Consider the following 27,923-nt stretch of genomic DNA (forward strand, 5'->3'; position numbering starts at 1 on the left):
GCAGTTGTCTGATGAAGTTGTAATACAAAGTAGAGACGGGGCTATTAAAAGGAAGATACAAAATTAAAAGAGCATAACAAAAAAATTCCACCTCCCAAATGGGGAAAATGATAACATTTCTGAAACAGTATTCAAGAATGAATACAAAATTGCAATTACTTTTGAAAAAGATAGATAAATAAATTCACCATGGGAACACATTCTTGCCCCAGATACAACTCTTATTTTTAGGGACTAATTAGTCATTAAGTGTCATCTCAAAAACAACTATAAATAAAAGAATATTTGGTAAATAGGAAAAAAAAGTTTGTCTTAAATAGAATTGTAAGATGAAAATAAATCCCAACAGAGAATGCTGCTTCGAAAGCATTGTAGTATAGTAAATAAATTAGAAGGCATGACATGGTCGGCTCCACCCTCAGAATTTATTCCTAATTCTACCACTTCTCAATTCATCTGCTGGGAACAAGGGCTCCAAGCCAGGCTAACCTCCCCTGGCACACAGCCATAGCTTCCTAACTGACTTCCTGCCTCTCTTTTTGTCCATTTCTGCCCCTTTAATCTATAGCAGCTGAAATTATTTTTAAAAAGATATAAATCAGATCATGTCATTTCCTCTCTTTCAGCCTTCCAGTGGTTTCTCTCACAATAAAAATCTAAAATCTTTACCATGGCTGAAAAGATCCTTTGTAATCTAGTCCTGCCACCTCCCCAGTGACATGTCCCACTGCTCCCTTCTCCTTCGCACACTGGCCTCCACCAAACAGTTCAAACTCAGATCTTCAGGTCTTGCTGTTGCTTCTAGCTGGGATGCTTGTCCCTCAAATATTCACAGACATCCCCCATTCACTTTATTCACCTTTTTCCTCAATGTCACCTCATCAGACCGGGATTCTTTGACCACTCAATCTTAAAAGCAACCCAAAGCTCTACCAGTGTATGCTGGCTGACTTTCTTTATACCACTTACTCTACTTTACATTATATTATGTACTTATATGTGTATCAATTTATTATCTATATCCCCTGCTAGAATGTAATTTTTATGAAGGCAAGAAGAAGCAAAAATGCAAATTACACATCCCAACCAGACACTAAATCATACTATGATTGTGAACTACACCTATATTTGAGAAAATATCATATAACTTACTTTGGGTAAAATTCATTCAACTCAGCAAATATTTAATAAACATAATTATATTTGGGGTTATTATATATTATGTATACGATATATTATATGTATTCATATTTTATAATAAACATTTAATTATATTCGGGGTTCCAGAAGAATAGGTCCCAATGTCTATCTCTGGAGACAGAAACTTACACATAGTTTAGGGGTCAAGACACAAAATATGAACTATTGAAACAATAAGTCAGAACATGAACAATCAGAAGCCAACATGAGTAAGGCATACAATAAATGTCAGAAAGTTCTGAGGAGAGATCTGTATAGGCTAACAGGGTGAAGGAAAGTTTCAAAAAGAAAGATGGAGAGGATCTGGAAAAGGAAACCAGGAGGAGAAAGGCATTCTGGGTGAGTATGCAGCATGAGCAAAAATGCTGATTATAACAGTGTTCTCTAAACTTCAGGTCATGGAACCCTGGTGCCATGTGCTCTACTGACAGGATAAAGCAAATATAAATTCATATCCCTTTCGATTCTATTGTAATCTTTCTAATTCATTCAAAGAAAAAGTATTCGTTAGAGCCAATATAATAAAAACACCTTTCTAACAATTGCAAATCTAAATAGCATTTCATTTTTGCTGTATTTCTCTTTAAAGTTGTATCTATCTATTTATGGTAAGGGATTTTATTTTCTAGTTGTGAAATAATATGAGATTCTTTACATATAAACTTTTTAATGTAAATAAAGTGAGTTGTCTTAAAGCCAGACACTAAGTCAGACACAGGCCAGGTGGCTGGCACAGTACCTGCCCGGATACGGAGCAGAACCCATCTTTAAAAGTAAGCAAGATGGACTCAGCAGAAGAAAGTGGAAAAAAACTCTTGTCAAAATGCAAGAGGATTCATGGCAGGCTAAGGATCTTGAAAAATGTTCTGTAGGACTATAGTTTTTCAACTTTTTACAAAGTCAAATTCCTTGGAAACATGTCCTTTGTATGTAAGTGTGGTATGCGTCTTATTTTCAAGACAGTATGAACGAAATATGACAATTTTCATTTCAATACACAAGCTTAAAGACAAAGTTGAAAAAGCAATACAACTTCATACTACATGCGAAGTGCAAAAGCACAACCCCAACTACTGTTTTAATAATAAAGGGAAAAAAACCTGCTTATCTCAATTAGGATTTGGACAAGAAACAGATGACACACTCAGCAGGGGTAATCTCTATAGAACTATTTACAAAGGTGTGGTAAAGGTGTAGGGAAACCAAAGTCTAACGCAATATCAGGGGATAGGGGAGGAGCCCACTTATTAAGGAGAACCTCTCAGACACTGAGCAAAGTGGAAAGTGGGTATACAGGGATAAATGGAAGAGACTCAGCTCATGAACAAGGCTGCTTTCAAATATTTTCAAATACTTGCTGGATTTTTATTGACCACTGTCTAATCACTAGCTGTACATTGGACTTTGGACTATAGAGAATAAGAGTGTAGATGGCCTGGACTTAAACCTTAGCTTGCCATTTACTAGCTGAGTGAGTTTCTTGTGCTCACTGAATTTATTTATTTTTATTATTTTTTTAAACAAAATTGGGGATGATAGCAGAATTCACTATAAGGCCAGTGTCAGAAGCAAAAGAGTAAATGAATGTTAAGCACTTAGCATAGTGTTTGGCTACAATAAAAGTGTGTGCTGTGGGGGAAAGGGAAGGAGGATAGGGAGAGGGTCATGTTAGTCACCAAAATATTCAAGAGAAGTTTATGCAAGAAAGGCTTACAATTGTAGAAATTCTCAATTTAAATTGCATTAACGATACTTCATATAAATTGGCCTAAAATCTACATTATCCTATTTTATCGATAAAAAAAATCTCAAAGGCACGCAAAGAAGGAAAATTATCTAGATGAGCAGAGGTGTATGGGGGTGACAGTTATGGTAATTGGTGGTAGTGGCACGGAATGAACAATAAAGACCTTCTGGAAAAGGTGATTTTTAAAATAAGACCAACCTGAAGCATAATAAGAGTTAGCAAAAAAAAAAAAAAAAAAAAAAAGGGGAGGGGAAAAGTACCTCCCAGCAGAGAGAATCCAACGTGCCAAAGCCCTGAGGAAGACAAGACTTGAAAGAGTACAGGGAACTTGGGAAGAACTGGGGCTGGAGAGGTAGAACTCTCAGCCAATTTTAAAGAATCCGAACTGCATTTTTCCTGAGGATAATGAGAAGCCCTTGAAGGATTTTAAGCAGAGAAAAGGCATGATCCCATGATCAGACTGTCATAATTAAAAAACCACTGCTCAAGGTAATGGGAGCCATTGAAGAGTTTTGATTAAAGGACTAAACAAGAAAAAAAAAATGTTTCAAACTTAATTTTTATCATTTACTGAATGCCTAAAACTAGAGTTTTTATAAAAATGGCTTACAAAACGTCATACAATTTTTCCTTGGATTAACTTCATATGTGTGTGTTCAGCCAATAAGACATTCATTCATTAAGGTGTTTGTTAAACACCTAATATACACTGGGAACTGTGCTTAGATAGGGATAGGAGAAGAAAACTCACAAACAAGCAGTGTAAAAAGTGCTAAGACTTGAAAGGCAAAGAACATCTCTGAGAAGTGAGTAGAACTCTAGAAGTGGGAGCCAGTAAAGCATACATGATAAAACATATTCCAGTATGCCTAGACCATAAAATACACAGGAAGTGCTGAACAATCCATCAGCAAGAATTTACCGGGCACCTACGATGTGCTAGCATTGTGCAGGCATTGTGCAGGTACAGTGATAAATGAGAAAACACTTAAAATATGACAACAGTAACTGTTATCATTGCAGATAATGCTACAGGAATGTGTGAGGAAAAAACAAAACAAAGCAAAAACAAAGAGCAGTGCCTTAATTTAAGGAGGACTGGAGGGGCTATAAAATATTTTAAATTAAAACTTCTCTGCTGAGTATAGCCAATCTTTGAAAGCTTGTGTAAACTGTAAATGAATTATATGTAAATATATCATTGACATTATAGCTTTTAAAATGTCAAATAATTCTGAACGTCAAATACTGCCCACTCACCTCCCTAAAATTAATAATCATGAATTGTCTATCTGATCCCAAATCAAAGCAACCTATTAAAAAAGTGAAATGTCCATTCCTTACACTGAGTTGGAGAAATGCTTCAGATAGGGTCAGATCTTCCCTTTGTCTTCATACAATCTTGGTGCTGGTACAGACCCAACCAGTTAGCTAAGGTCTATTTGGGGCAACTCGAGAAAGGGAGAAAAACATGTCCCCGCCCAACATAACTTTTCCAACTCAGCCCCTGATCATGCCAAGACATCACAGTGTAATAATGATAATTTAATAAGGTAGTTGGCTGGGCTCTTCCCACATTAAAAAGCTCAGGAAAATAAATGAGGCTCACCAGCCAAACAGAGGAAAACTTCTCCGGGCAGCGCCTGCAGCAGGGAGATACTTGGTAATGAAACACCAGATGTCTCCATTCGTTATGCAGGACGGAAACTTTCAGAAGGAGTCCGGAAAGGTGAAGCTCTCAAAATGGTAATAAATACGAAGCTCACCGGCCATGGCCGTGGTAAGAGCTATGAAAATGTCTCAGAAGGACTGCCCAGAGATTTTCCACGGGGATAGAGTAAGGTTTCATCAGATGGCAAGGGAGGTAATTATGTGCCTGGGCACATTTGCTGGATATATTGGCCTCCTTACCTTCATCCTCCCATGTGGGCACCAGATACAGAAACTGTGTTTAAACTCCACAGTGTTCTCTTTGGCTTTTACCATGAAAAGAAATAAAAATGTGTCCTGGGTGTTTGGCAAATCAGTCCAGTGTTAGATGGGGACGCATTATCTTTGACCTTCACATTTTTGCCTCTTCTGACTCAGAAAATCCTCAGAAACTCTTTCAGGTAAAGATATATGATGTCTGGGAGGTGCTCGCTTTTAGGAAAAACATACTGTTCCTGTGACATAAAAATCACAGTTGAAATAAGTGATTTCATTATTTTTTATCAATTGGTCTTTTACTTGATCAAATTTTTAAAATACAACTAAAATGATAGAAGCTTTGTTTACAAATCCATGCTATTAACATGTTAAGTTAACGGCCGTTTTCCTCCTTTCTCTGCCTTTCCTCTCCAATTACCAAGACAACACTAACATTTCTCCATCTTATCTTCTTTATAGAAAAATTCTGACATGTAATCTCTGCCATCCTCTATTACTTCTAAAACCAGTAATGAAATATCAGAGGAGGAGCAGTTAATTAAAATTGTGAATCCTGTGCCCGCTTCTGTATAGCACATATACTGAAATTGTGAAATCCACTTTGCATCCTTTCACAGTCAATAAAAGTACAATTAAGGATACCTTTCAATATATACTGTAACTAGTATAAGTCACATTTTTAAATAACATTTAGCTGCTAAAAAATCAAAAATCATTAATGTGAACCAAATATTTAATAAACATCTTGCTTCATTGGCCATAGAACCCCTTTAGCTCAACTAGTACAACAGATTTGAGAGCCATTAAGGTGTTTTCTAATAATAGGCGAAGGAGCATGTCTATAATCTGCAAGTAATTTACAGGAAAACAAACCTACTTGAATTTCTCACACAGGCTTACCTGAGTTGCCATCTTTAACAAAACTTCCTCACACTCTCTAGTTACTCAATAAACAGTTTAAAAAGAAGGGGCGCAGAACAGCAGTTGAGAGCTAAGACTGTGGAGTCAAGTGCTGTGTGTTTCAACCCTGCCTCTGCTATTTACTAAACTGTAATCGCTTGGCTTCATTTCTTAGAGCCTCAGTTTCCTTATCCGCAAAAAAGAAGAAAACACTATCTACTCATAGGGCTGCTCTAAGAATTAAATGAGATAATATACATAAAGCATTTAAAATAGTGGCTAGGACTTGTAACAAGTTGAATAAATATAAGCTGTTCCTCTTAACTGATACTTTATTCATTTAATCATTATATTCCCCAAAACTGTCTGGTAATGTAAGCACATTCATATAGTGGAAATATAGTAATTTATTTCACACTACTGCACTATTCATTCTTCTAGGTAAGAATTGGGGAGATGATATTTCAGGGTCCTTTAGCTCAGAATGCTGGCCTTCATTTTCAGTACAGATCACCATTAAGCAAAGGAGAATAAAGGGGTAAAATCGCCTCAGAAACTGCCAGCTTCCACCCTGGCTGTAAACTAACTCCATATGAGTAAAACTACACTCCCTAGGGAGCACTTGTGAAAGTCCCCGATTTACAGAAGTATTTACTTTGGGGTTTGGGGGTTGTTTTTTCAGGTTTATCTCTGGGAGAGCTTGCTAAAGCTAACAGTCCAACAATTTTATTAAACTCTGTTCAATTTCAGCATTTTTTTAAAGAGCATATAGAAACCACACTGGCAGTGGCTATTTAAACTTCCCAGTGGATGCCAAAAATAATAAAAAGACACTTAAATGACCATTTTTGAGCACAGCCAACAGCATGTGGCCTAATTATCCAAGTACATGAAAAATTCTATGTATTTTTACAAGAGTATAAGGGTTTGATATGCACAATTCAGAATGCAAATGGCCACTTCGCTGGGACATGCAGCGCTTCTCAAATTTAAACATAAGGTCCAGGTCTACAGAGTAAGTTTCTCCTCTGTTTTCCCTTCTGATTAATGTATATGATAAATACACAAGACGATGAAAAATTGATACAGCTAAGACAGTGATGACTCCAAGTAAAGAAACACTATTGTGCTAAGTGCTCTCCTTCACTTACCTCCATTACAATTTTCCGAGGTAGGTATTATTATGCACATTTTATAGATGAGGAAACCAAAGCTCAGAAAGAGTAAGTGCCTCACCCCAGAGAGGAGTTTGAGAGCTGGTACCCAGGTTTTCCTCCATTTGCCCTTTTGGATCCTTTCTCTGCCCTGCTAGAGGCTTTTTCACTGCAGGCCTCTGCAGACTCAGGTCCTATGCCCTCTGACTTCTGTTGGGCTAAGACAATGGTAGGCAGCAACAGAGTTTGGATATTTTATTCCCTACCTACTCCCCCTACCACCCCTACTACACAGCTGTGAGTTTTGAAAAGTGCCCACGACCTCTACCTATGGCTCCACTTCCTATAGGAAGCGCATCTTCCCTAGCTAAGTAAACTCTCGTTGGATTCTGGTAACTCTGCTCTCTCTTTTTGCCCCTTCAGACTTTGCACAGATGCTTCACCATCTTTTTCAGTACCCTTAACTCTACCCACACTTCTGTCAACAGTTCCTTCATTAAACTTTCCTCCAATCTCTGGGTTTGAGTATGTCATCTATTTTCTGCTAGAGAAAAGAGGGTAGCCCCTAGCAGTCGTTACATCTCTTTCTCTAGCTTCTCCCTCTATCACCCATCCAAAATCAGCCACTCAACCCTTCAATGTAGCCAATCTCACCACCTGATATTTCACCAGACACCTTTAGCCCCCCACTTCCACACACATACACACACAAGCAGAGCCAGGCCAGACCAGGCGACCATTCCTCCTCTAGGTTCTCTCACTCCCCACATCCATACATTTTACTCTAACAATGACAATATTTATGAATATGTTCAGGCTTATCTACCCTTCTATTCTGCTATCTTCATTACTGCCTACAGGTGTCATTTAAGGCTGCCCTACGACAAAAAAGTCTTCCTAATTTTCCCTGTCTTAGAATCATCACTCCTTTATTTTGTTTCTTCATCATTTATTATTATTCCCTTATTTATGAATTCATTCAAGAATATTCACTGAGAGTCTACTGTATACCAGGCCGTCTCTTTAGGTGCTGGGAATATTGTACTAAGTGTGATTCAGATGGCCCATGCCCTACTTATTTTCTCTTCTTTTTCAACTTAAATATTGAATATAAGGCATTTCCAGAAGTCAAATACCAAGTCTTCTACAAATCTTTGGGCAGTGCCAGACATAGTATGGATGCTAAATAGTTGAAGGATAAAAGAATAATTGACGGATAAAAAAAAGTCATTTGAAGTATTTTCAGGACCACTTTAAAACTACCAAGCCTAAGACTTTTTCAATAATTTGCTGAGCAAATCCATATGCTGCTGCTCATTAAAATGAGAAATAAGAACAATGATGTTAGCTGGTGTTGCTAAAGATGGGGTGAAATAAGCATTCTCATAAACTGCTGGAGTAAGTGTGAATCAGTGCCATTTTTCTGTATGGCAATTTGCTTAAACACCAAAAGCACGTTTGTGACTGAACTGCCTTCCAGAAATAAATCCTAGGAGCATAATTAAGGACAAGCCCAAAGATATAGTTACAAGTACATTTGTGGAAAATATGTAATTTTTGAAAAATGGTAATAACCTAAGTATTCAACAACAAGGGATTGGATTAATCAATAAAGACATACCACATAATGAAATATTGCAAATGATTAAAGTTAATGCCATATCATATATTTCATGACATGAATACATTCATGATATATTATTAAGTGAAAAAAGAGGATACAAAGTTGTATGTAGAATAACCCAGTTTTTCTTTTTCAAATCTTTCAGTGTATGCAAAGAAAAAGGTATGAAACAGACTGTCCCATGGAAATATAATACAAGGCACATATGCAATTTTAATGTGTCTAGTAGTCACATTAAAAAGTAAAAAGAAATAGGTAAAATTTACTTAATATTTTAATTAACCAAAAATACACAAAATAGTTTAAATTATTTTTTTCTACACTAAGCCTTTGAAATCTGGTGTGTAGTTTACACACATAGTATGTGTCAATTCAGTCTTGGCACATTTTAAATGTTCACAAGCCACATGTGGCCAGTGACTACCATATTAGATGGCTCTGGTAAAACTTAAAAGCAGGTGTGGACAGTGGCCAGGACATGGAAGCAACAGAAGTGTCCTACAATAGATGATTGGATAAAGAAGCTGTGGTACATATATATAATGGAATATTACTCATCTATAAGAAGAGATGAAATATTGCCAATTGCAACAACATGGATGGACCTTGAGATAATATGCTAAGCAAAATAAGCCAGACAGAAAAAGTGGAAAATCACATGATATCATTTATATATAGGATATAAACCTAAAAGCTACAAATGAACAGGACAAACAAACAGAGACTCATGGATGTGGACAATAAACTAGTAGTTACCAGAGGGGAGCAGGGAGCAGGGAGGTAAATGGGGTAAAAGAGGTCAAATATGTGGTGACAGAAAGAAATCTAACTATGGAAGGTTAACCAACAGTGTAAATATATATATGCCTTACTGTTAAAGTATGCAGATGAAACTTACTGGATTTTGTTAACCAATGTCACCATATTTAAAATTTAAAAATAAATAAATAATTTTTTAAAAAGTAGGTGTGGAGAATAGGAACTTGTATGATGATTTTTACTTCTTTTTTTCTCCTTTTTTTGAAATCACCATTAATAATTTTACTACTGACATATACTACTTCTATAATGTGAAAAATAAAGTTGTTTTTAAATATTTAAAAGAGAAGGTGTTTTTTTCCTGTCTCTGGAATACTTTTTGGCTATCGTCTCTGTAGTTCACAGACTACATGCTTCCCAGAACTAGAAAAATGCCCTCCTTTCTTCCCCTCCTTTTAAATATATTTTGAATAGCTACTTAGCTTCAGCCTCAAGCACGTAAGTGAGGATCCAATTTGCTGTTCTTCAGAGTCTTTGCTAAGCCAGCCCGGAATCTATCAGGACTCCAGGCCACTGTTTTAGTAGCTCTCCTGGGCTTGTGGAAGGCCATGGAATGGAACCAGAAATTACTTAATTTGAAGTTAATTAAATAGTGACGACAAGCCTTAATCCTCAACTTGTCATCAGATTGTAAACACTGATTGCAGCTGCAGCAATCTGCAATAAACCTATTGAGGAAAATCTTGACCAGAATGAAATGAGTGTATTTGTTATCCAGACGAAGCTGAGAGGCGAGATCGAAGAAATCCAGGCCCTTGCGATACCAGGAGAAATGGAGACCCGAAAGAGAAATTAAAGGAGGTGAATGTGTTGAACCTGAATCTAAAGGGGATAAGTATAATAGTTATAGTATGTTAGGTACCTACTATGGGTCAGACACTTTGCATGTTATTTATTTAATAATTCTCACAATGATTCTATAAGGTGAATATGATTATTTTCTCTGTTTTAAAGAAGAAAATGCTAAATCTCAAAGGAGTATCCTATCTTGCTGAAGGCCATGCAAAATATGAGCTGAACCCAGATCTGAAAACATTAACTCTCTAATGTAAGCTCTAACGTCAGGCTGCTCTGCATCAAGCTTTCAGGCAATGGCGAGGAAATGACAGAGGTGAAAGAATACTGAAATTTATGAGGAAGATGGACGTAGAAAGAGGAAAAAAATCCCTCAGAGGATCTAACTAGGAAGTTAGAGATGGCCTAGTAAAAAATCCGCAAGGTGGGCAAACATTTCGATACTGCTGTTCTAAGTGAACCTCTGAAAGTGCCTTTCCTGGACCCACTGACATGGAGAGCACTTTCTTATTCTTTAAGAACTAGCACAGGGTCCATTTGTACCTCTCCTGTGGAGCCTTCCCCAAACCTCCTGGTGAGACTGGAGCTTTTTTTATATACATTAACAAAATGGAATGCATTGAGAGGGAGATGTGAGGGTCTAGACACCATACCGTATATGAAGAAAATTAAAAGAAGTTGAGAATCTTAACCTGAGGATGAGAAAAAATGGAGTAGGGAAAGAACCATGACAACTGTTGTCAAATAGTTGATGGATCAATATGTAAGGTTTAATCCATGTATTTTTCCCTAAAGTCTTTTTAGAATAAGACAAAACATTCGTTCATTCGTTCCCTCATGCTATGATAGTGCTAGTGGAATAATGGTGAATAAAACCAGACACAATTCTGCTGTCAGGGTACATCCATCTAATGGGACAACAGAATCATAATAACAGATGACATAAATGAATGGAAAATTAAGATAAGTGCTTCAAATAATGGGCGAGATTTTGTGATTTTTGTCCAAGACACAAAACTAGAACCATTAAAGAGAACACAGACAGTTATAAGCATCAGTTCATTATCTGGAAGAAGCTTCAAACAATCCGCCCTCTCCAGAAATGACCCCACGAATAAGCACACGTTCCTCCAGGTGTTGAATGTGCCTAGGCCGAGGCCCGGAACACAAGGGTGCAGCCCCTGAACGACTTATCCGGTCTTTTCCAGCTCTAAACAAAATATTTTCTCAGACGGCAATTAGAATTTGCTAGATTGAATTTCCAGGAAACGGGAAATTTGTGCAGAGACTAATCATTTTCCGTGTATAGTGGAGTCAAGCAAAACTGAGTCTCCTAAACTGTTCCATAAGTGTATCAAAACCCTGATACGCTTCTGTTTTACTCACTGCTCTGGAAGCTTCATGGGGATAGGGGTTGATAGCCCTGTTCATCACTGAATTATGTGTGCATGGCACATAGCACGTGTTAAATATTTGTTAAAAGAACAAATGAATATGATACTAAACTGTGCAAATATGTATATAAGTGTAGATCAATTTAAAAAACCTTTCTTCTACTGTTAACGAACCTTATAATTGAAATTTCTTAAATAATTAATGAACATGAAAGTCAGTCAATCACTTGCCTCCTGATGAATAGCTAGGGTCCCTTGTCCAAACAGCCACTTAGTTCCATTAAAAATTAATAATGTTCTACAGAATAAATATACACTATACATAGTACATCAAGGGTTCCACTTTTAATAAGCAATTAAGAAATGCAGAAAGACTAAGAATCTATTAACTAAGTGAGAACTGCATGAACTTGCCCTCCAAATCATCATTCATGTATTAACCATTACTCTTCTAAAGTTTTAAATTATTTAGCCAGGAAAAAAAGTGGTTCTGAAAACAGAGTAAATAACATTAATAGGTTGTCATATTTTGGTTAACATTTACAAGCCAACACAACGTGTTTTGTTAAAGATTTGAGATATGCTATTCCTTCTGTGAAATGAAGAATACATTAGAGAAGATCAATACAAAATTGAGGTACTGTATGTAAAATGTTAAGGGTCTATTCATTGAAAAATTATGAACCATGCTATAGAGAACTGAGCTAGGTCAGAGCTAAATTAAATTATTGATCTACATTCATTTTTCCCCTTTCTGTGTGACAATCTCCTGATTTTTTATAATGTACATTATTGCTCTACAGTAAATGAATCAACTTATTCTAGACCCAGCATGTCTGCTGACTGATAATTTTCTAAAATTAATTGTCATTTTGGTAGCATTCAGATTAATAAATTTAGCTCCCCTCACATAAACATCTAAATGTTTAACATAAAATTTATAAGCTTTCATAGCATGAATTCAAAGAGAAAGAGGGTAATTTTCATTTTTTCCAATGCAAAGAAAAATGGAATGTTATTTTTCTTAACATCAATTCACTACTTGATACATTTCATTGATGAGGCCAAAATGTACTCACTTGACTTAAAAAAAAATGACTGAACTGTATTGCTAAGCAAAGTGATGCAGTCGACACTATGTGAATTGAAGTCTTTTAAATTTACGGACCTCAATATTCTTTAAGATGCGTAACCTCAAATTCTGCAAGCAGTTTTACCAATCACTTTGGGGATTTATTTTTTAAATACAAAGAACTCTCATGCCCAATCAGCCTCCAAAGTGACAGAAGAATGTGTCTTGAATTAGGATTGTCTTTCACCTGCTACAAATGGAAAATAGGTAAATATTTTGTAAGAAATGTAAATTCCACAGACCCACATTAATTCATGAAAAAGGAAGCTGACATAAGTGTTCTTGGTAGAAATGATCTATAATTTGGGACTGTATTTAGCCAGTAACTTTTGCCTACGGGGAAAATATTTTCTCTATAACGAAGTAGTATCGGACACTGAGGCCTCTTCATTTCCTCTAATGGAGATACAATCATTCTGACTTGTGCTCCAAATGAAGCAGAAATTATCCCTAATGTGTAGTTTGAACATTTGTATCAAAATACAGTAAAATGCAATTTTAGAGTGATGAGAAAAATATATGAATATATGAGCTCACAAAATGTCTGCCTCTCTCAGGTGAAGAAATGGTCCGCTGATTTTTCTTCACGCTGTCACTGGGAAAAGCTCCAGGCATTAAGGGGCATGTCCCACAGTGTCACACAAATGCTGATCCCTGTCGCTGGGACAGGGGGATTCCAGCCTCACAGTAAGCCTGAGGGACTCTCTTTCTCTACGTCAGCTTCAAAGCAGAGTGCCTTTTGCACAGAAATCAATGTCATCCAACAAAAACTCCACGAGAAAGTTAAATACCAGCATCAAAAATGTCTCCTGTGTACCAGTCTCTTCCCACTGTGTTTCTGCCAAGTGACAAGAAGCAATGAGGAAAACAGAACGAGTAGGGCTTAAAAGAGAAAAATAAAAGAATTGCAGAACTCAAGTGTTAGAAAAGGGCACATTCTCAAACAGGAAAAGAATCAGGCATCCTACTGTGCAGAGATGTAGAATGCTGTCTGGGGAAGGATAGTAGGCTCCCTACACAGAGGCCCAACTAAAGGTCACCAATACCTCAGGAAGTTCCTTCACCAGTGTGTTGGTATTCTGGGCCCTAGTGTTCTCAACACAGTATGGAATCCATTTCTCAGGAGGTGAACTTCATTAAACAAGCTCACAAGGCCAACACATAAAACCAGAATGTCAAAGTAGAAGTCTACAATTTGCAATATAACTGTCACAAAGACGTCAGAATGACCAGTACATTCTTTTCCTGAAGATGTACTCCATACAAAGCCAAATCCTAATTAGACGGCAATTTGATTTTAAGGAATCTGAACAAGAGGAGTTCATTTGACAAAACGATGTTAAACAACATGGGGATGGTGGGGGGTGGCGGGGACAGAGCCCCCACTGGAAGAGAATACACAGTGTTCAAGGGCTGCAGCTCTCTGGATCCACTGCCATAACTGGAATGGTCTTGCCAATAGAAAAGAAATGCTCCAAGTTCCTCACAGCAAGCCCATATCCCCCAAACAGTTACCTGTGCCTGCCTTCATTTGCATTTCCACTGCCGAGTAACCACAATTTGTAAGGCAAAGTCTTTCCTTTGTTCTAAAAAAACCTGCATTATTTTTCTCATTGCAGAATTAAAATATGTTCATTGTAAGAAATGAACACATGAAAAAGAGTAGAAAAAAAGTTATTTTATTTCTTTTGCACAGAAAATCTTTCAGTCTCTATGTATACATCTTAGCTTGACCTATAAAATTTCCACTTTGCAGATAAATAGTTGATTATCAGTAATTCCACATGTGCCAGCCAACCTAATACACAAACACACATTATATCAAAGTAGGATCACACTTTAATTCTGTTTTGTTGCCTTTCTTTTAATTAACCAAGGCTCATAGCAGCTTTCCATGTCATGAAGTGATACTATAAGGGATATTCTTGTACTCGCTTCTTTGCCAAAGCCTCTGATTATTTTCCTTAGGGAACATTCTTAAATATGGAATTGTTTGGTCAAAAGGAATACACACACCTATTCCTTTATATATTGCCTAAGGCTGCTTTCACCCAATAACAGCAGAGTTGAATAGTTGAAACAAAGACCTACCGAAAGCCTACAATATTTAGTCTCTGATCCCCTACGGAAAAAGTTTGCCAACCTAGAGTCTACAGTTAGCTAGAGACAGAACATTTGCAATAGTATGCCAACCACAATAGAATATCTATTCCACTATAGGACACAGACTCCGCTTTATAAAATTCACCATGCCTACAAGCAGATCTCTATCATTTCAAATATTGTCTACCCTTCAGCATTTTTTTAATCAGCCCAAAGGTTCTATGTGATATAACTTCACTTATCATTAGAATAGTATTAAAGAAAACCATTAGAGAAATGTAGCTCCAAAAATTTTAGCTATAGAAATTATTATAATCTAAGACATTAATGGAAACCAAATCAAACAAAATAAGATGTTGCAAATTCCTTTCTTGCATAATATCCTACAATAAACATATATATACATGTTCTTAAACATTTAATATGAAAATTGATTGTTAAATAAAAAAGACTAAAAGAGATTTTATTTCTTGGGTCTTTGATTTAAAACAGCAAAGTATTTTAGATTGGATTCCCTTTACTCATGAGCAAGACTCAGAAAATTGGCTAAGAAACAAACACATTGAACTTTAAGAATCATGCAAGCCACATCTGAAATTTTATAAATTCTTTGTTAATTAGATTTTAATCTACATGACTATACCATATGCTAGAAAACCATCCAAATACAAACCCTATGAGACGGTTTTACTGCCATTACTTTAAGAGCCATTTAAAAGATTTTCTATGGGATAAAGATTGGGTAATTTATCATGGTTTTATGCTCCTTTAATCTGTTCCATCTTCCCACTGTAAAATAAATATTGGTTTTAAAATAGATGGTTCTGCCCAGATTTTGATGAGGAAAATTGCCCTGTAAATCACAAGCTCACTTGTGTCAAACTCTAAGCCCCATGTTAAGTCTAGCCCATTCTAACAAAAAATAAGTCAATTTTATAGAGCAAAACCTAAGACAATTACTGAAGTATATTAACAATGATGAAATGTAACTAATTTGAACTATGAGCTTCTCCACCCTGTTTTTTAATTCCCAAAATAACCACTAGTTGGTGCCAAACTCACCCTTCAATTAAACTCTTTTAAAATGTATTCTCTACCATAGTTTTTATTATATTCTCTCCAACTCCAATATACAAGTTACGTAACTGAAAATAAATACAAGCAAATCTGAGGGTTATGTAATAACATATTTATCAATCACTTTTTTCATATTCAGAGGGTCAGATCAATTTAACATTAACTTTCTTACAATATTTAACAGAGTTCTGAGAAATCAACAATATATGTATTTTCCTGTAATAACCACAGTGGCTAAACCATTTTGGAAGAATAAATGGCTTAAAGCGGTGCTTTGCAAACTATTTGTGATGGAATAGTAGACAACTACATTTTTATCTCCAGTGTGTATGGGTAGATGATACATTTACAAAATACAATAAAAAATGAACTTGGAGTCTACAGCCATGCCACCCTGAACAAGCCCGATCCCATCTGATCTCAGAAGCTAAGCAGGGTTGAGCCTGGTTAGTACTTGGATGGGAGACCACCTAGGAAGATTAGATGCTATAGGCGTAAAAAAAAAAAAAAAAGTAAGAGATTGTAAAATGAAAAGGTCCTTGCAATCTGTGAGGTCAACCAAGGGTTGCCTCGCCTTAAAAAAAAAATGAACTTGGTTATTGTGGCAATGCCAAATTGCTATAAAGTTTCTAAATAACAATTGTCTAATAGAAATATATTGTGGGCCACATGTTGAATTTTAAACTTTCTAGTAGCCACATACTTTAAAAAGAAACAATAAGATTAATTCTAATAATATTTTATATAACACAATATATCCACGATCTTATCATTTCAACATGTACTCAATATAAAAATATTATTGAGGTATCTTATATTCTTTTTTAATAGTCCTTGAAATCTGGCATGTATTTTAAACTTACTTATTTTAATTCAAATACTCAATAGCCACCTGTAGCTACTGACTACTGTGTTGGACAGTGCAGTTCTAAACCCTTACTCTCAATTTTGGCAACTTCCTCTCCACATTTGAGTAATACTGTCTAAACTACTACTCCCTTCAGAACGGTATTTTTAAGTTTCTCTTCCATAATTTTCTGCCTGATGTTTTATAATTGAGGGCCCCATTCCAGATAAGGCCAACACTTAAGTAAGGAAATTAGCAAACTCACAATTGTGGCTAACTGTATACTTCCTTTCAGGAAGGGAATCGTCATTTACAAGGGATGAATGCAAAAGCCCCCTCTGTTCTCCCTTTTCTGGAAATAATCAGTATTCTGAATGAAGTTGGTTTATTTACTCTCCATCCATGTTTTTACACTTTGTCTACAGATTACATTTATAAACATTTACATAATGCTATTAATGAGGTAAAATACGTTTGCACTTTACAGAGATCTGTGAATTTAATGTATTTGGCTTATACAAATCGTTACCTTATTCCAACGGCAATTGCAGAAACTGAATCTCACACCTTTCTACTCTCCTATTCTATGATCTATGTCTTTGGACCCAATACCACTTCCTAGCCTTGAAAATTCCTACTCACCATTTAGATCATGACTTAAATGTCACTTCTTCAGGAAACCTTTGCTAATCTGCCCTTTTTCCTAATAAGATTAGGTTCCCTGTTAAATGTTCTAACCTTTCCTGTACTACACTTACCACAATTGTAAATATCTATTTTTGTAATGAGTTGTTTAATATCCACCTCCCTCATGAAAATATAAGCTAACACCAGCACAATTTCAGATGTACATAAGTATCTGTTATATGAATGATTAATTTTCTATTCCAGGAAACCAGACTCTTACTCAACTCAGCTAGACATCATATTTCATAGTCTCTTGTAACATAAGCTTAGAATGTATATATTATAAGCATATTGGGCATTCTTATTTATTAGAATGCATATATTCAAGTATACTACCATAAAGTTATTCATTGTATATTTTTGACCTTTTATATTCTATAGTATAATTATATTTAGTCTTCATTTCATTTCTAATATTATTTATGTCCTATCCCCGACCCCTGACCTTGTGTCACTGATTAATTTTGCAGATGTTTATGTGTTTAGTCTTTCAAAAAAATCTTTTACTCTGTTAATCTTCTCTACTATTCCTATATATTCCATTTCATTTGTTTTCATAATATCTCTTCCCTTTATTTTCATTTACTCTGCTCTTCTATTTATACTTTTTCAGTTGAATGTTTAATTCACTAAAAATCAGTCTTCTTTCATTTCTAATATATGCATTTGTGAATCTATAAATATCTTTCTGTGTACCTCTTTAATTGTATCCCACAAGGTTTAAAATAAAGTATCTATTTCTATCGTCACTTCTTTTTGACTCAAGAATTATTCAGAAATATGATCTTGAGTTTCCAAATGCATGGAGTTTTTGATGTCTATCGGTTTGGGGTCTCCTAATTCTTTTTCTCAGTGGTAGGGCTTTCTATGTATATATATCTTCTGTTAGTGGAGTTCAAGTTCTATATATGTCCATTTGATCAAGCTAATCAGTTATGTTATTTAAATCTCCTTTATCCTTTCTAATTTTTTTAGTTTACTTGATTTATTAGTGTCTGAGAGAGATACTTTAAAACTCCTTGATTATTATTACCCATGTTCTCAATACCTCAAGGTGATTCTGCCAATTTTTACTTCATATATTTTTAAATTATTCTACTAGGTAATGTAAATTCAAGTTTAACATATCTGCCTGGTGAATTGTTATTGATCATGAAATAATAACTGCATTTGTAATATTTTTTAAAGCACATTTTGTCTGATATTAACATAGTGTCACCAGCTTTCTTTCGAAAGGTATTTGCATGGTATATTATATCAATTTCCATCCATTTTTTTCAATCTTCCCATGGCGTCATCCTCAATAAGTGTGTCCCTTGTAAACAGTTCGTAAAGAGAATATAGCTGTTTTCCCTTCCCCATTCAACTTAAGAATCTTTGTCTATTCACAGATAAAATGAATCGTTTTTATATTTAATATGATTCCTGGTATATTTAGCCTATTTCAAACATCATATTTATCTACGATTTCCCAAAAGTCATGAATCATCTAAATTTACCAATACTGCACAACACAGCAAGCATTGCTGTACCTAGCTTAGACTCATAATCTAACTATTCTCAATAAGTCATTTAAACACATTAACAAACTATATTCTTTTAAAGATATAAGGTAATAAATCTTTAAATAAATGACATGCACACACACACACACACAAAATCCCAAATGGGGTGGCTAATCCATGATTCTATTTCTTTATCTACAGCATGGACCTAAAAGATGCCATTTGTCATCTACCTCTGTTGTTTCTGTTCTTCCTTCTCTCCATTATTTCTTTATTCATTTCTACTTGACGCAGCTCTCATTCTGCCTCTTCCTTTCATACATATCTCTTCTCTGTCCCAGACTCTCATCGTATTTTGCCTAGATAATTGCATTAATATTTTTTCTCTTCATGATTTCATTTTATTACTTTCTACTCTAATTCACCTTCCAGTTAAATGAGAGCCTACAAATTTGAACTTTACCCTGCAGGTCACTGTCTCTCAAACTGAAATCCAAAGACATAGTCTCATAGCTCCAAACATTCTGTGAGAATTTTTTTTTTTAATTTGTGGCTTTATCCAATTAACAGTCCAGAGAATCTAAATGACAACCTGATAATTGAGCTGTGTTTTCCAATAGCAGTGCCTGAGTTTGTCTTTCTTTCCCCCATCAATTCTGTTCTGTTCTCAGTGTAACTGGCACCAAACGATCACCTAAAGTGACAGCTTTTAACTTTCAATGTGTCAGTAAGCACATCTGGCTGTTAGGTTGGCATGTACTAACGCTAAAATTGTCCCACATCTGCCATTATGCTCTTCAGTGATGATGATTTGCAATTGAAAGATACTGTCATCTAATAAAGCTTTAATTTATTAAGATATTTAATTAATGGAGACTTTGATATGACATCATAAAAACTCATAGTGTGGTAGAGTAATGGTCTATTTTAATTGCTATGGGCTAATGAGAAAAGAACAAAGGCAAAATTAATATGTAAATTATGTGTTTACATCAAATGAAAGCCAAATGATATTATGGGACAATGTACAAAAACAGGTTTCCCAATCTTTCAAATAGAGAACAATGGTGGGAGAAATGAGTTATCATATGGCTCAGGGTGGTAAAGGCATGCCAAATTGAAAGAGCCTTTGTCGCGGTAGTCAGTATACTTTATTTATCAATTACTCATTTGTCAAAAATGTGCTAAATGCTTAATCAATAAGTCGTAAGTATTAAACACTTTTCTAGGCACTGAGTATATGACAGCAAACAAGACAAGCAAAATCCTAACCTTCATGGAAGTTATAGTCAAGCAATAAACATATGAACACAAATTTATAATATGATGTCAGATAGTGATTAGTCCTGTGAAGAAAAATAAAGCAGGGAAAGAAGATAATGATATGGAAGAGGAAAGCTATTATAGGAAGGGTGGTCAAGGAAGGATTCTTTGAGATGACATTTGAGGACAGACCTGAGCATGATGAAGAGGTAAGGCATAGAAGTATCTAAGGGAAAAGACTTCCAGACAGTCACAACAGCAAATACACAGAGATGTTGAGGTGGGAATAAGCCTGACACATATAAATAACAGCAAGAAAATCAGTGAGACCACACCACAGGGAGAAAGCAGGAGAGTGGTTTGAGATGAGGTGAGAAAGAAAAGCATAAGCCAAATCTTGAAGGGCTTTGAGGATATAGCAAAGATTGGATTTAATTCTGAGGAAGATGGGGAGCTGCTGTGGGGTTTTATATAGTCCATGCAGAATACCAGAAAGGGAGATGAGAATGGTCGATATGGAAACAGGTAGGACTGGTAGATTTGCTGGAGGAGATGAGGTAGTTTGCTCTTATTGTTTCTATTTCCCCAATGAAATATGAAGTGAGGGAATCAGATGAGTGAGAGAACTGGGAATGAGAGTTGAAGATTTGAGGTAAAGGGGAAGGTGTAAAATAGTTGTCTCAGAGAGTAGAAATATTAGGTAAATGAAGTAGGATTGCCAAAAAGAGCAGAGAATCCACTTGAAACTTGAGGACAAAAATTTAAAGTAAGGCAGTTAAACATAGTTTTGTGTTCTCCATTCATCCATATTCTGGCCCAAGGTAGACAGAAAGCTCAGGGAGGGTCAGAGTTTTGCCAGATGAGGATGGTAGGGAGAGGATGAGCAAAGGAGAGACTAACTATAGCAACTAAACTGAGTAAAGAGAGAAGTGAGGGCATGAGAGGGATGATACATAGTGCAAAAAAAAGCAGTAAGTCAATAGACAGGAGGCCCCAAGGAATCAAAGAACTGTTGGAGTAGGAATGCTAGCATCACATGAGATGGCATCCCTGGAAAGGCAAGAGGTACTGGTCAGAGAGAAATGCTTTGAAACACAACTTGAAGGTTAGTGCAGTGTTTTCTAACAAGGTCACTATGGCATTTGGGATGAAATGACTCTTCATCGTGTAGAACTGTCTCATGTACTGAAAGACATTTAGAATCCTTAACTCCTGCCCTCTAAACACCAGCAGCATTCCTTATATTTGCAGATAACCCCTAAGAGAGTGGTACTTTCTAGGTTGAGTGCCACTGGTCTGAGGTATGGCTCTGGGGTGTGACCATGAGGTAGAGAAAGACACGTTTCTAAGTGAGAAACTCGAAGAACTGAGAGGACAGGTATAAGTATTCTATGTGGGTGTTTTTACCAAGAATGATGGCAGCTGAGTGATGGGCATTAGAGAATGTGCTAGGAGGTAAAAATCTTCAATACATGCACAGGAGTAGGCAGCGGCATAGTCTGATGGTATGTGCTTTAAAAGTGCTTCGGTGGATGATGAGAAAAGAATTTGTTGTGAAGTGACGATGAGGATGAAAGACGATACTGACTCCACTCCAGACACAGAAAAAACAGTTACCGCCTGAGAGGGTGACAAGGAGGCAATAACAGAGCTAGGAATATCAGAGCAGCACTGTCCAACAGAACTTTCTATGATAATGGAATATTGTACATCTACACTGTCCACTAAGATAGCCAATAGCCACATGGGCCTATCGAGACTTTGAAATGAGGAACTGAATTTTCACTTTGTTTAATTTTAATTAAGTGTAAACAGTCATATGTGGCTAGTAGTTACCATATTGTATGGTGCAGAAGAGTAAACAGAGCATTCTGAAATGAGTGTGAAGACACAGAAAATCCTTCTTAATCTTTGAATCTTAAGGAAAAGGGGTAAGCGTAGGTGCATGTCTCAGTAAGTTTGTGGATCTGGAACAGGAAGGTGAGAGAAGTTACGCTCACATTTTCAATAAAGATTCCAAAAATTCATCCTAATTTATTTCCGCCTCTTCCCCACCAACTTCTATGCCATATTGTTATGGAAGATACTTAAAAAACTTCCTTCAAAAGTATAAAATGTCACCATGTAAGAATTATTCCTTCTCATAAGAAGCAACTTGTGTTAACATATTATGACTATTGCCTGTTTTTCTGAGACCTAAGTGTCCCTTCCCCAAAGATTGGCTTTCTATCTCTATCAAAGGAAGGAAAACTGTTAACTCCTGTACATTCCTCTTTAAAAGATGCTGTTGTTTAGAAATCATGTTTCTTGTTTATTTGTGTGTGTTTCTATAAAGGAATATAAACAAATTTGTTCTTTGTTATGAAAAATGAGGTAAAAGTATTTTGATTGGCTGCCTATCATTTGTGCCTTAACAAAAATTTTAAAAAGGATCACTTCCCCTCAGGTCCATCCACACCACCACTCACACAGACTTCCAGAACCACCTCATGGCCTTAGAAGCTTGGCTGCAAACTTACCAGCAACAGCTCTGTCAATCTGACCTCATCAACCAAATGAGCAATGCCAGCGTGGGGCCTAGTATCACTCACCCAGAGGAAGATTTCCGGGTTCAGGCAAGGGACAGGCAGACTGCTGGTAATATCTGGATATTGCTTGACACTATATTTGGGAATAAAGGAACAGTGAAAAACTTTTGATTAGTTTCTGTTTCTTAAGTGTCCCCAATTTCCATTTAATTGCAATCAAAATATCCAAATATTCTTTGTCCCCAGAGAGGGGACACAGTCCCTAGTTTAACAGACCATAAAATACATAATTAAGAAACAACCCCTGTGGGGCTAATCAGTATAGCACTATAACTGGCCTAGTGGACAAAGGTCAGTTTCTCCTGGTCCTAAGGCAGGATGTTTCTCTTAAATGTTGAGGGAGAATGGACTTTTCCATCCCAAAATTTGCCCTTGCGGGGATATTGATTATTTTAAGCTGGTTATTTTTAAGAAAATTCAAGAAGATCCTTTTACTTTCCTCTCCCTACCTAAAGAAATTTAGATATGAAAACCTGCTTAAAGGGACTATCACCTTAGCATAATATGAACTAAGTGTGGCAGACAGGGAGTAACTAGCAAAATCAGTTTGTTAGACTCCCTTCTGTGTCCCACTGTTTCTGGGTAGCCTGGCAAGAATTTGTTTATCAAATGTTTGCTCCTTCTCATCTACCTGTGAATAGCCTACTATCCCTTTGAAGTCCAAACCACAGCCCCCACTCCTTCCTCCTTAGCTCAAGATGGCATATAAGCTTCATCTACCCAATTTGTCTTTGGGCAACATAATTTTATGGTACCTCCATCCATACATATGTGACAAATTTGGTCATTTTCTTCTGTTAATCTGTCTCATGTTAATTTGATTATTAGACCAGCCAAAACTTAGGAGGGTAAAAGAAAAATTATTTTCCTGCCCTATAGTGTCCTCACCTAGATCAGATGCTAGGACATGTCTATTCTGGCCTCTATATCTGGTAGGCTGATTTAGCCCTAAGGGGGCCTTCTATATTAACCATGCTTCTGAACTCTAGGAAATAGCCAGTCAGGCAGAGAGATCAAGAACTGAAGAGCTTGTAGACATTCACTATGTTGGTGAGGTGAATTCTATCAGATGCCCAGCCATGGACCCACTTTAGGTCCAAGATACAGATATAGCTTCCACTATAATGCATTCCACAGTTTCTAGTTTTAGACCCAGGGTTGAACTAAGAGGCTACTATTGCCTTCTCCTTTGGGTTCTCCATGATGGGACTCTGATCAACATGAAAGCCAAAAAGTATCCTAGTGCTAGACTACTAATACCAATTAACTATTCTATTCTACGGCCACTGCCGAAAACAGTCATCGTGTAACTTAATTTCATTGAGAGCAAGAAGACTCAAAGGAGACTAGATGAATGGAATGCTTAAAGTTCATCTCAGCTACTGAGGAGGAAACTTATAAGTCACAATAATGAGAAGCAAAACATAACTGAATTGTGAATCTCCACTGGCTCTCTCTGTCCACAAGCCCCCTCTGGTGGAGGAACTAATAGGTAATGAAATAGCTATACTAACAAAAAAAAAAAATTAAAAAAGAAAGAAAAGAAAGGAAGAAAGAAGGGAGGGAGGGAAAGAGGGAGGGAAAGAGGGAGGGAGAGAAGGAAGGAAGGAAAGAGGGAAGGAAGGAAGGAAGGAAGGAAGGAAAGGAGGTAGGGAGGGAGGGAGGGAGGGAGGGAGGGAGGGAGGGAGGGAGGGAGGGAATGGGAGAAAGAAAAAGGCAATCCACAAGAAAACAATAAGCCCCTGTAGATTGAGAGTCAAATGTAGTGATTAGCAAATATGAGCTGCAACCATAAAACCACTTACAGATGAAGCAGTATGATGAATGATTTACCAAAAGGTCAACAGTGCTCTTTTATCTTCACCACCCATCAGTTTCCATTGCCCTCAATTTGTCTGGCACATAACAGAAAGCAGATTATAAAATATCCACCATAAAAATTAACCTTATTTTGCAACATTAAAAAAAAAAGAAACACATAGTGGGATATAGTTTAAGCATATGGGCCAGCTGCTCAATTAGAATTCCTCATATATATATTTGAAAAAGCATTGACATTTAAAACCCTATTATAAGAGGTAATGTACTCAGCAAGTATCAGAACTCTGTGTCCTATGCTTGCCTTTGCTATTCCACTGTTAGTTCTCAAACAAGGGAAGGCCCCATTAATCCCCTCCCAAAGACTACAGTAATGATGGCAGGCATGCGGCCGGTGTCAGCATTTTCCCTTTTACTTCCCTAGAAGCCAAACCTCTGCAACCTCTGCTTTTAGCTGGTGTGGATGCTAGGCTTTAAGCCTCAACATGCCTGCGATACATTCTGACAGATGAGCTGTGAGATGAACTATCTTCACACTTTCATTTGACAACCTTTGTGTAAAAAGAAACACAATGCCAGATGAAAATATATTTTCAGGCAGAAGGAATTCTGAAAATTAACATATCTGCAAACTGCCAGATCACCTTAACCAGATCTATAAAAGACATGAAGTCATTTCAAACTGATTAAATTGATTCCATCAGAAAATAACTCCTCCCTATCCTGTTTCTGAATTTATCAACTGCTTCTCTGATTTTGCAAAATCAATAAGCTATTTTGCATCTTTTATGTATAATCTAAGTTATCTGAAATATGATAGAATTCCTTTCTCAAGACTCTGTTTAAAGAGAGTAACTAAATATCTGGTTATCTATTTATATCATTGTTACCGGCAGAATTTTTTTTAAAGGGAGTCAAAAAAAAAGAAAAAAAGAAAAAGGGTTGAAGTAGTTCTGAAAAAGATATAGCTACAAGGATGTACACAAGTGCACTAGTTATGAGAATAAAATTTTAAAATTTTAAAATTTTGTTTGAAATTTTGCTTAAAAAAAATTTCGTTTGAAATTTTGTTTAAAAAAAAGTTGTTCAAATTAATTACATATAGCTGTAAAGTGGAATACTATGTAGACATTAAAAATTATGTAGCGGAATATTTAACAACATGAAAAAAATCATGGTATTATTTAGAGGTAAAAACACATTGCAAAAACAGTAGGTATAGGATTATCACATTTATCGACAATGGTTATATTTGCATAATAAGACTGAAAGTTTAGAAAACATCGATTGGTCAATCCAGCGTCCATTCACAACCCCATCTCTCCAGCACTCTTACAACTAGGGATAAATTCTATACAACGAAACATAAGCAGAAGTCTTCTGGGTGGCAAAGTTTTGTCTTGATTAAAAGGGGCAAATTGGTCTAAGAGGCCCCGTTTTGTGCTGTCTATCTATACCACAATGAATCAACTCATTGATCCATGACCACAGACTATAATCTCAGCCAACCACGATAGTGGGGAAAAGAAGACAAGACCTTGCAATCGAATGGTAGATACCACAAGGAACAATTACAACTTGACCTATTTATTCACCTTTTAGCCATATGTTTTGGTGTTCATGTGGACATAATCAAAGGATAGTCCCTGGGAGCCTATGGAGTTTTACCAAAATGAAGTAAGGCTTTGGGTTGTGTACAAAATAATAAGTATCATTCCAAGAACAAGGCATTTGCCTCTAAATCACCAAAACACAAGGTAGTCATCTTGAAAGGTGAAAGTCCATTCTCAATACACCTTGATAATAATAAATATAGGCATGTTTCTCAGCTATCTAGGGCCCAAATAAGTAAAGGATAATATAAATAAGTGCCAAAAATCAATACTGCCTGAATTTACACACATCTCACATATCTCTATTAGAACAGCTATCATTTTATACTGTGGTAATAATTTGCATATCTGTCTTTCTGTTAGACTATAAACTCCCTAAAGACAAGGACTGTTTCCTTTCATTAATGCTAAGGATACCGAAGCCTTCTTCCTTCGAAGGATTCTGAACCAACTTAGATTCCAACTATAAATGCCTATAAAACAGGACAGCAATTTCGACTCTAAGTCCCTCTTGATTCTAAGCCATCCTACTTAAAAAAAAAAAAAAAAAAGTCAATAACTTTTTACCATTTCCAAAATATTCTGAAGGGAGGGAAAAATCACACATTAAATTCTGTCAAGTAACATTTACTTCCTCAAGCCCTGACTAATCAGAAATGACTGAACTTGGCAGCTCCTTTTATCACTTGGTCTATAAGCTAAATTCAGCTCCTATTGGAAAATGCCAACATCCCTTCCCATCTTCTACAACAGCTCATCTTGTCAGTCACTCTATCGGATGGCAATCTGGTGTGACCACTCCCCATCAGATCAAGTAGAAATCATAAGCCAAACTTACAGGATCCAAGTAGCCATATTCCAGAGGAGCAGTGGTAAAGTTAAAAGAGATTAGAAGAGTGCTAGATTTATTAGTATTGATTCCCTGCTGACAATTTCATGGAAAGATATCCACTGCAGTTATATAAAGAGCATCTGGCTCATTTTCAAATTTTTTGCATTCAAGTTCTTTAAAATATCAACTAAGAAGTATAAGAAAAGAGAAATTGGTGGATGAGGCCCAAAGGTTTTCTACAGAATAAGAAGCCTTCATCACTATACACTAATTATGAAATCAGCTCCCATAGAGTTTAATATATTTATTTATTATATATTATAATATATATTTATTTATTATAATATATAATAAATTTATTTATTATAATATATAATAAATAAATATATTATGGGGTTACCACTGCCATTCTGGTAACCCAGAGAAGAACCAACATATAACGACTAAAGCCACATTTCACAATAGACTCTAAAGGACATATGATGTCATTTGCTAAAATGACTCAATCCAAATGGAAAGCATCCTGACATATGCATAATTGATTGACCTTTGCTATGTTTTTCAGGTTATTTATATACTATCATATGCATGAATGTATATCAGTGGTATTTACACTTGGCAGCTACTTTTGAGAACACATTATTCAATTGGGATTTGAAGCTTTTTATGACCATTTCCTGACCAAATATTCATAGATGAAGGACAAGAAAAGATATTATCTTAAAATAACATTTAATAGGCCCTGGAAAGTCAACAGAAGCTTTGTTACTCTAATTGTAGTGGACGAGATGTATCTATAGAAACCTGAGTTCAAAACCCTGAAACTGAGGCTACTAAAGGCATTTTATCTATTTTCCAGTTTGGGGCTCAATAATGATGTTAAAATATGCCTTACC

The 27,923-nt window shown here is 36.1% G+C and overlaps 1 protein-coding gene and 1 pseudogene across 7 annotated transcripts in view; one reads left to right on the plus strand and one right to left on the minus strand.

The window, feature by feature from the left end:
- FHIT (fragile histidine triad) overlaps positions 1-27,923 on the minus strand; it is a 1,380,266-nt gene that overhangs the window by 1,119,846 nt on the left and 232,497 nt on the right. For 5 of the 7 annotated variants that reach the window (XM_011358436.2, XM_011358435.2, XM_011358432.2 and 2 more), the window contains one exon: positions 22,768-22,837. The gene's annotated coding sequence lies outside the window, so the exon portion shown is untranslated. Of the gene's footprint in view, positions 1-22,695; positions 22,739-22,767; positions 22,838-27,923 lie in introns of those variants that run through there. The other 2 variants (XM_023529680.1, XM_023529676.1) reach the window with 2 other exon arrangements.
- On the plus strand, positions 16,251-16,369 carry LOC111738657 (annotated as a pseudogene).

This window comes from Pteropus vampyrus, unplaced genomic scaffold, assembly GCF_000151845.1.
Source record: "Pteropus vampyrus isolate Shadow unplaced genomic scaffold, Pvam_2.0 Scaffold41, whole genome shotgun sequence".
NCBI classification, from domain to species: Eukaryota; Metazoa; Chordata; class Mammalia; order Chiroptera; family Pteropodidae; genus Pteropus; species Pteropus vampyrus.